This window comes from Hippopotamus amphibius, chromosome 6 (genome assembly GCF_030028045.1).
Source record: "Hippopotamus amphibius kiboko isolate mHipAmp2 chromosome 6, mHipAmp2.hap2, whole genome shotgun sequence".
Classification (NCBI taxonomy): Eukaryota; Metazoa; Chordata; class Mammalia; order Artiodactyla; family Hippopotamidae; genus Hippopotamus; species Hippopotamus amphibius.
The window spans coordinates 72,718,019-72,726,748 of NC_080191.1; the positions used below are offsets into that span (position 1 = coordinate 72,718,019).

Consider the following 8,730-nt stretch of genomic DNA (forward strand, 5'->3'; position numbering starts at 1 on the left):
CTAGAGTTTTAGTTTTGCCATGAGCCTACAGTTTTTGTTTGGATAGGAAAAAACTTATGGCCAGAAACACGGAGTTCTCCTATTGCAGAAATCAATATTTCATGCGGGTCATGGAATATTTTTTAACTTTCGTCAATCTTTTAAAATTGAGAGATTTTACAGATGGTCTGTATCCCTTGAAAGGAAGCCAGAAGGCTGGGCCACTTTCCTGCTTGACCACAAGGGCTGGAGGTGAGTGGTGTCTGTTCCAGGTAGGGAATACATGCTCCTCATCCCCACCATCCCCACCACCCTGCTCACCTCTAGGACCTGGCCCACTTCTCTTGTTCATGTTATCTGCCTTGTACACATAGAGGTAGACTCACAGCTCTACAGCTTACCTGCTTGGACAACTTAACTTCTCTGTGTCTCAGTTTTGTTTGTTTCTTTTTTTAATACAAAATGGGGTTATAATATTCACCCACTGGATTGCTGTGAGAATTAAATGAGTTAAACTTATACAGTCTTCCCTTGGTATCCATGGAGGATTGATTCCAGGACCCCGCCCAGGGATACTAAAATCCAAGGATGCTCAAGTCCCTTATATAAAATGGCATAGCCTCCTCCCGGCACCGCTTTCTGGAAGCTTCGTGAAGGCGGTGGGATCTTACCGTTAGTCCGTGTCCAGCCAGAATCCGCCTCCATCCGTCCTTCCAGAGCTCACATGGACCCATCCAAGCTTGCCATGCCGGAGAAGGTAGCCCCCCGGAGCAGGCGGCTGCAGGAAGAGCACCTATCAAGGCCGGGATCTGCTTCAGCAACATCTCTGTGGCCAAAGCTGTTGCTGATGCTATTAGAACGAGCCTTGGACCAAAAGGAATGGATAAAACGATTCAAGATGGAAAAGGTGATGTGACCATTACAAACGATGGTGCCACCATTCTGAAACAAATGCAGGTGTTACATCCAGCAGCCAGCATGCTGGTGGAGCTGTCTGAGGCTCAGGATATAAAAGCAGGAGATGACACCACATCAGTGGTCATTATTGCTGGCTCTCTCTCACATTCCTGTACCAAGCTTCTTCAAAACAGTATTCATCCCACCATCATTTCTGAGTCATTCCAAGAAGGCTTTGGAAGAGGGCATTGAAATCTTGACAGACATGTCTCGACCTGTGAAACTGAGTGATAGAGAAACTTTGTTAAATAGTGCAGCCACTTCATTGAACTCAAAGGTTGTCTCTCAATATTCAAGTCTCCTTTCTCCAGTGAGTGTAAATGCAGTGATGAAAGTGATTGACCCAGCCACAGCTACTAGTGTAGATCTTAGAGATATTAAAATAGTTAAGAAACTTGATAGGACAATTGATGACTGTGCATTGGTGGAAGGTCTGGTTCTTACTCAAAAGGTGGCAAATTCTGGCGTAACCAGAGTTGAAAAGGCTAAGATTGGGTTTATTCAGTTCTGCTTATCTGCACCCAAAACAGATATGGACAATCAAAGAGTAGTTTCTGACTATGTCCAGATGGACCAAGTACTATGAGAGGAGAGAGCCTATATTCTCAATTTAGTGAAGCAAATTAAAAAAACAGGATGTAATGTTCTTCTCATACAGAAGTCTATTCTAAGAGATGCTCTTGGTGATCTTGCATTACAATTCCTGAACAAAATGAAGATTATGGTGGTTAAAGATATTGAAAGAGAAGACGTTGAATTCATTTGTAAGACTATTGGAACCAAATCAGTTGCTTATGTTGACCAGTTCACTGCTGACATGCTGGGATTGGCTGAGTTAGCTGAGGAGGTCAACTTAAATGGTTCTGGCAAACTGATCAAGATTACAGGCTGTGCATGCCCTGGAAAAACAGTTACAATTGTTGTTCGTGATCCTAACAAATTGGGGATTGAAGAAGCTGAGGGTTCCATTGATGATGCCCTATGTGTTATTCACTTTTCAGTGAAGAAGAGAGCTCTTATTGCAGGAGGTGGTGCTCCAGAAATGGAGTTGGCCCTACGCTCAATGGAATACTCACGAACATTGAGTGGTATGCAATCCTACTGCGTTCGTGCTTTTGCAGATGCTATGGAAATCATTCCATCTACACTAACTGGAAATGCTGGCCTGAATCCCATTTCTACAGTAACAGAACTAAGAAACCGACATGCCCAAGGAGAAAAAACTACAGGCATTGATGTCCGAAAGGGTGGTATTTCCAACACACTGGAGGAGCTGGTTGTCCAGCCTCTGTTGGTTTCAGTCAGTTCCCTGACTCTAGCAACTGAAACTGTCCAGAGCATTCTGAAAATTGATGATGTGGTAAACACTCGGTAATCCGAATAACACTGGATGACTGGCACCATCATGGCCACTAACAGTGCAGCTGGAGTGGAAGAGCATAGCGCGTTAGCTTTCCTTATTGTTTGGAAGATTGTTTCCTTTATGAGTTTCTGGGCTTGGTCTTCCAGTTGGCATTTGCTTGAAATTGTATTGACACAATTTAATGAAAATATTAAATATATGGTTTCAAAAAAAAAAAAGGCATAGTATTTGCGTATAACCTACACGCATCCTCCTATATTCTTTAAATCATCTCTAGGTTACTTTTAACACCTAACACAATGTAAATGTTATGTAAATAGTTTTAAATACTTTGTAAATGCTATGCAAGTAGTTACCAAAGCACAACAAATTCAAGTTTTGCTTTTGGGAACTTTCTGGTCCTTCCCCCCAACCCCATCCCGAATATTTTTGATCCTGGGTTGGTTGAATCCATGGATACAGAACCTGTGGACATGGAGGACTGACTGGATATTGTTAACGATTGCGGGGACTTCCCTGGTGGCGCAGTGGTTAAGAATCCACTTGCCGATCCAGGGGACATGGGTTCGATTCCTGGTCCGGGATGATCCCACATACCACAAAGCAGCTAAGCCTGTGCGCCACAACTACTGAAGCCAGAGTGCCTACAGCCCGTGTTCCACAAGAGAAGCCACCACAATGAGAAGCCCGTGCACCACAATGAAGAGTAGCCCCTGCTCGCCACAACTAGAGAAAGCCCATGTGCAACAATGAAGACCCAACACACAACCAAAAATAAATAAATAAATAAATAAATAAATAAATAAATAAATAAATAAATAAATTTTTGAAAAACAATCATGTGTGACACATAATAAATACTTGATAAATTTAGCAATTACCTGGTCATCGTCATCATCATTTGAGCAGGAATCAGGTTTCTCTCCAGCAAAGGCCATCCACTTTCCAGGGCCTGCCTACCCCAACACCATTCCTTCCTGGTGGTCTTCACAGGCCCATCAGGTAGAGGAGAAGATGAAGAAGCCCCTTACTAAAATGCACATAATGGAGGGAGTATTTTCCTTTCCTTAACTTATTCAAATGATTGGTTAACATCACTGTGCAGAATACTTTCTAATTAGGGTCCTCAACCAGGTTTAGTATCACAACTCCTCTCAGGGGCATTTGCACATGTGTGGGTATTTTTAGGCTGTCACAGTGATGGGCTGTGACAGGCCACTATCAGTGGGCAGGGGCCAAGAATGTTAAATGTCCTACTAAGGCTCGGGAAAGTCAGACACAACTAATTAACATCCATCCCAAAATGCCAAGGACAACCCCACTGAAAGACACCCAATGACTTCTTATTATTCCTGTTCAAACAGAGCATGAGCAAAAGCTGCCCTGGAGCATAATAAGTGCATGCTGATAGACTGTGGTTAGTTAATATTTGACCCCTGCCCCAAATATCACTGTTAGAAAGTAGCCTGGTTGAATTTTCAGTTGAGAAGGCACATCAGTCGTGCCAACAGCAGCATCTATTTAAGATGCTCCTCTATAACTTCCCTTGAATAAGCCCACATGGTTCCACAATTTCTCCTGGGAACTCCAATCCCCCCTTTACATGGAGATACAACCAAAACCCTAGTATGTACTAGTTCCTATCCTGAGTGCTGAGAAGACACTTTAGAAAACCAGACGGATGAGACTGATGTTCTCATCAGGCTCCCATCACTAGAAACAGAGGATGAATGATAAACTACTAAAAAAATTATGAAAAATATAATTTCAGAGGATGAGAAGGGCCATGAGCGCCATGAATCTTTCTATGCTGTGATATGGGATAAGCTTCCCAAGATGGAGCCATCAGAAACAGCCTCCCTGAAACGGTGTCATTGGAGCCAATTTCTGGGTGACAAGAAGAAACTGCCCATGAGAAGATGCACAATGGGTAAAGCATCCAAGGCAGAGAGAATAGCAAGAACAAAAGCCCTCAATCGAGATGAAGCAAGCATGTTTCAGGAAGAAAAAGAATCCAGGGTGGCTGAGCAAGGGGGAAAAGAATACAAGAGAGAGCTGGAGAGGTAAGTTGGGACCAAAAAGTCATTTTGGACCATAGAGAGAGGCTGGATTTTATTCAAGGTGCAGCGGAAAGCAATAGGAGAAATGTGTACAATATGAGAAGATGGATTGTAGGGGATCAAAGCAGAGGCAGGGATACCAGTGAGAAGGCCATTGGACAGAGTTTTGGATTAAATGCTTCCTAAACTCCATTGCAACTCCAAAATTCTATCTTGGTCCTATGGTACCATGACAGGCAATGAATACCAGACAGAGCCTAGAAAGTGGAGTCTTGGGATAATGTGACCAACTAAGGCCCATTTGCTGGTGGGATCTCTTTCCACCAAAGACATCAAATCTCCAGAGAGACCACAAGGACCCTGCAGTTTCCTGTCCTCATCCTCTACAATCTTGTCAGAACCCACAGTGGTACTAGTGGACCAGTTGCAAGTATTTAAAATCGGAAGGCCTCTACATCTGATGTATCAACCACAAATATTTCTATTTGCTTATATTGGACACAAAAGGTAGAGGGTATCGATTTTTTTTCCATTGTGATTGTTAAGCAGTTTGGTTTTTTTCCAAGCTCCCCCTTAATGGTAACTTCGAACAAGAAATACATGTTATAAAGCGCACTGTCCCCCTCCCCCAAGAGCAGATGATCCACACTGACCAAGAAACAGCATCTGGCAACCATTACTGTACTTGGTTCACAGCTGCTCATAGAGGAGTTAAAAGGACTGCGAGGCAGGACACGGAAATCAATTTTAACTCTTATTTTAATTATTGGTTGCTTTCGTTTAATACGTGGTTACGTTTCATAAACATCTTGCATTAGGTAGGCAGCAGATCTTTCCTTGATTAAAGAGCCCAACTTAATTTATGCTTCCATCCAAATAATTGTCCTCCATGCCAAACAGAACTTGCCTTCCTTGGGGTACTTGTCTAAGCTTAGAACTTTCTTCCATGTGGATATTTGATTATTCTGGAGAAAGACATTCAAACCCCACCAGCCAGGTGTCATGAGCTCTCATCACCTAGCAAAGCAGACTTCGCTGGGACCTAGTGCCTCCAGTTCAGGGCAAAATGATCATTGATGGTTGCTCTGCAATTTATGTAAGAAATGCTAAAGAAATTCTTTAATGTTGACATTTCCCTAAGAAACAGATAAGACTAAGAGTAAATTTTGGCTTCTGTGCTCATTCAAAAATATAATTAGAGTCCTATTTGATATGAGCCACTTTGGTTAGGTTTTCATATGTGACACATCTTGGTTCCACACTTGAGAAAGTCCACCATTAGCTATGGGTCCCAGGAAGAGGCGCTGACATCTTCTTAGAATGCTCCTCCTGGAAAATAATCTTACAACTTGTCAGCCAAAATTTATTGTTTCTTGGCACTAAACACTGATGTTGTCTGTGACAAACCTTGATTAGGCATCACATCGGTCAGGATCCAGGCAGGAAAACAGAGCCCATGTTAGGTAGTTTGTAGGGAGGATTTAATATTGGGACATAGTTACAAAGGCATTGGGAGAGCTGAAAAGCTTGGTTAGAAAACCTGGTCAAGTAACAAAGCTGAAAGCCACAACTGGCCCCAGGGCTGAAGGCACGCAAGAAAGTGAGGGCTGCCCACAAAAAGCAGCACAGCGGTGGAGCCCTCCCAGAGGGTGCAAGATCCCAAAGGGAAGGTCTCTCAAGAAGGAGCTGGAATCTTCGAGAAAACACTGCCTCTGATTGTCATCTGGAAGGAAGAGAGAAGGATTAAATGCCCTGACTTGGCCCTTTCTCCTACCTCTCAGCAGCCCTCCAGCTCCTCCCATTGGCTGAACCTGGTAGTTTTCAGGAGTCAGCCCCTCAGTCCATGCTGGAGAAGGAGAGCAGAGCGTGCATTTGAAAGCAAACAGCTGATGAATAGCACTGACTTTCGTGGCTGTTAATAGGGAAGCATGCATAATAATAACTCAATGGCTTTTCTACCCAGTGACTCTTTTGGCCCCCACACATTCTCCAATGAAATTACAATGATTGCAAAAATGCTCATTATGCAGGATACCAGGGATGCGTGTTTCCCTAAAGAAAAACATGCATTTTTCTCAATATTTTTAATACAAAAGCACAAGGGAGTTCCATTTTAAGCATGTGCAGGATCGAATTGTGGAACAAAGAAGAGCAAATAACCTAGAGGCACAGTTGTCATCACGGTGGCCCCTTTGATTAGACTGAAATCATCAGGAAAGAATTCCCCCCTTGGCCTGTCTCCATGATTATGATCTTCTCCGAACATGAGGAAGACTCAAGCCCTGTGCTTCCCATCTCAGTGGAGAAGAAAGAGGGGCAAGAGGACGGGCAGGGAATTTCAACATCATCGACCACAGAAAACTCAGCATAAAGGATCTGCAGGGTTGAAAAAAGTCATAAAGTAAGATTTTGTTGATCAGTGTCTTGAAATCCATGAAGTTTTATAGAAATAACATGGATTGATGATAGATAGATAGATGATGATGATAGATAGACAGATAGATAGATGATAGATAGAAGATAGAAGATAGATAAATACAGAGATAGATTCTATTCTCTCAGTTGATTTTGAGATCTTACATATAACACCTCTAAAAAATGGGTATTTAACCTCAGTTTGGATCTTCACAGTTCCAGAATGCTCAGGGCTTCATGCAGTGGTTTGTGTTGAAGCTGCACAGCTCGGATGGTTAGAGCCAAGAGGCTTCATGTTTTCTTCTGCCCTGTGGTGCTGTTCTTGCCCTCCTGCCTCCACTTTATGCCTCATCCAAGTATGGGAAGCCAGCTACCACACCACCTCGCTCCATGCTTAAAGCAGTCCTATCTCCTCAACTAAAGCTGCTCTTCAACTGAACAACTCTCCTCACACTTTCCTCTTAACATCTGGCATCTGGAACTAGACCTGATTATGTAGTTGTTGGGTGGTCAGTACAGAGTACAGGGAGACTCACTTCTCATCTGGACCTTTCCGTAGAATCTCAGATTGCATTTGCTTTTTATCATACGTGGTTCCCTCCCACAAGAACTTGGGTAATGCTTGCAAGCACTTAGGAGTGCTTGAAAACAGCATTCAGCAAGCAGAGGCTGCTACTGGTGTCATCATGTACTATTTATGTAGTATTGTGGCCTATTATTATTTTCATTATTAATTGCTCTCAAGCAAAGTGCCGTCATTCAGCCGTTGTGTTACTGGCTTCTGAACACAAATACATAATTGTTCATTTTTAAATGTTAGCACATGATTTTGGCCCCCCTTTTTTTTATAGCTTGTCACTTGAATATTTAATCCCCCTTTGCACGGCTGCAACATCCCAGCTGTGTGCTTGTCACAGAGCTGACTAGTCTTCAGGGACTCCCCGGCCAGGACAGGGACAGAGCCCCTGGTATCAGGCAAGCCATTCACTTCTCGGTTGCCATGGATCCATTAATCAACCCACTTTGGGAGCAATTGTTCAGGCAACTATCAATGAACCAAGATAAACAATCATCACCCACATTTCTCCACATTGTACATGAGGAAATCCTCAAGGGTTTGCTGAAATCCTTGGACTTCTAGCTTAGGGACCATGCCAGTGTGTGGCAGCTGCAGGAATACTATTATGAGTGAATTACTCAAGCCCTGAATCATTGAGATCCTTAACTGTTTAGAAAATGGTTCTATCAAATGAAATTAAGAAAAACGTATTAACCCCCCTAAAAACAAGTTCAGTTCTGTGAAACTTATTTTGATTAAACCCTGGATCCCGGTTATTGCATCGTTTCCCATTCTGTTTACAAGTGATCTGTTTAATTAGCTACACTAGAAATTCTCCAAGAGTGTATCAGTATTTTTCTTGAGTCAACCCATTCCTCCATTTTGAAAATGGGGACATTTTTTCCCCATCTCAAGTATGCTGGTACAAATTCTCTTCCATTTTGCATTCATCAGAATTTTGCAAAGAGGAAACCAAAGAATTCAGTACCTCTGGAAGGTTATGGGTATGAATTTCAGTATACGGAACTCAAGGATGGTTTAAGAGACCAGCACTACCCAGAAGAAGACGGACACATTTGATTTAGTATCATGATAATCCTAACAAGATAAAGTTACTTAAGTTACCATGCAGTCATAAGCAATTTTTGAAATGACCATTCATGTTGATAGAAATTTCTAGTATTTTCCCCCAGCTGCTAACAAAATTTTTTTTCCCTAAGCAAATGCTTGGTGGTTTTGCAAAATACAGGTTTTTAGTTTGAAATTCCAGGATGGATTTCACTAGTTAGTTGCTCTTTGGCCACACTGATAGCAAGATTTATAGGTGAAAAAAATGCAAGTGCAACACACGCTTTGAGTTGGTGTTGAGCAAACATCAGTTTATTGTTTGTTCCCAA

The 8,730-nt window shown here is 42.5% G+C and overlaps 1 pseudogene; it reads left to right on the plus strand.

Moving 5' to 3' along the window:
• The first annotated feature begins 796 nt into the window (after positions 1-796).
• Positions 797-2,311, plus strand: LOC130855702 (T-complex protein 1 subunit delta-like; annotated as a pseudogene).
• Positions 2,312-8,730: the final 6,419 nt, after the last annotated feature.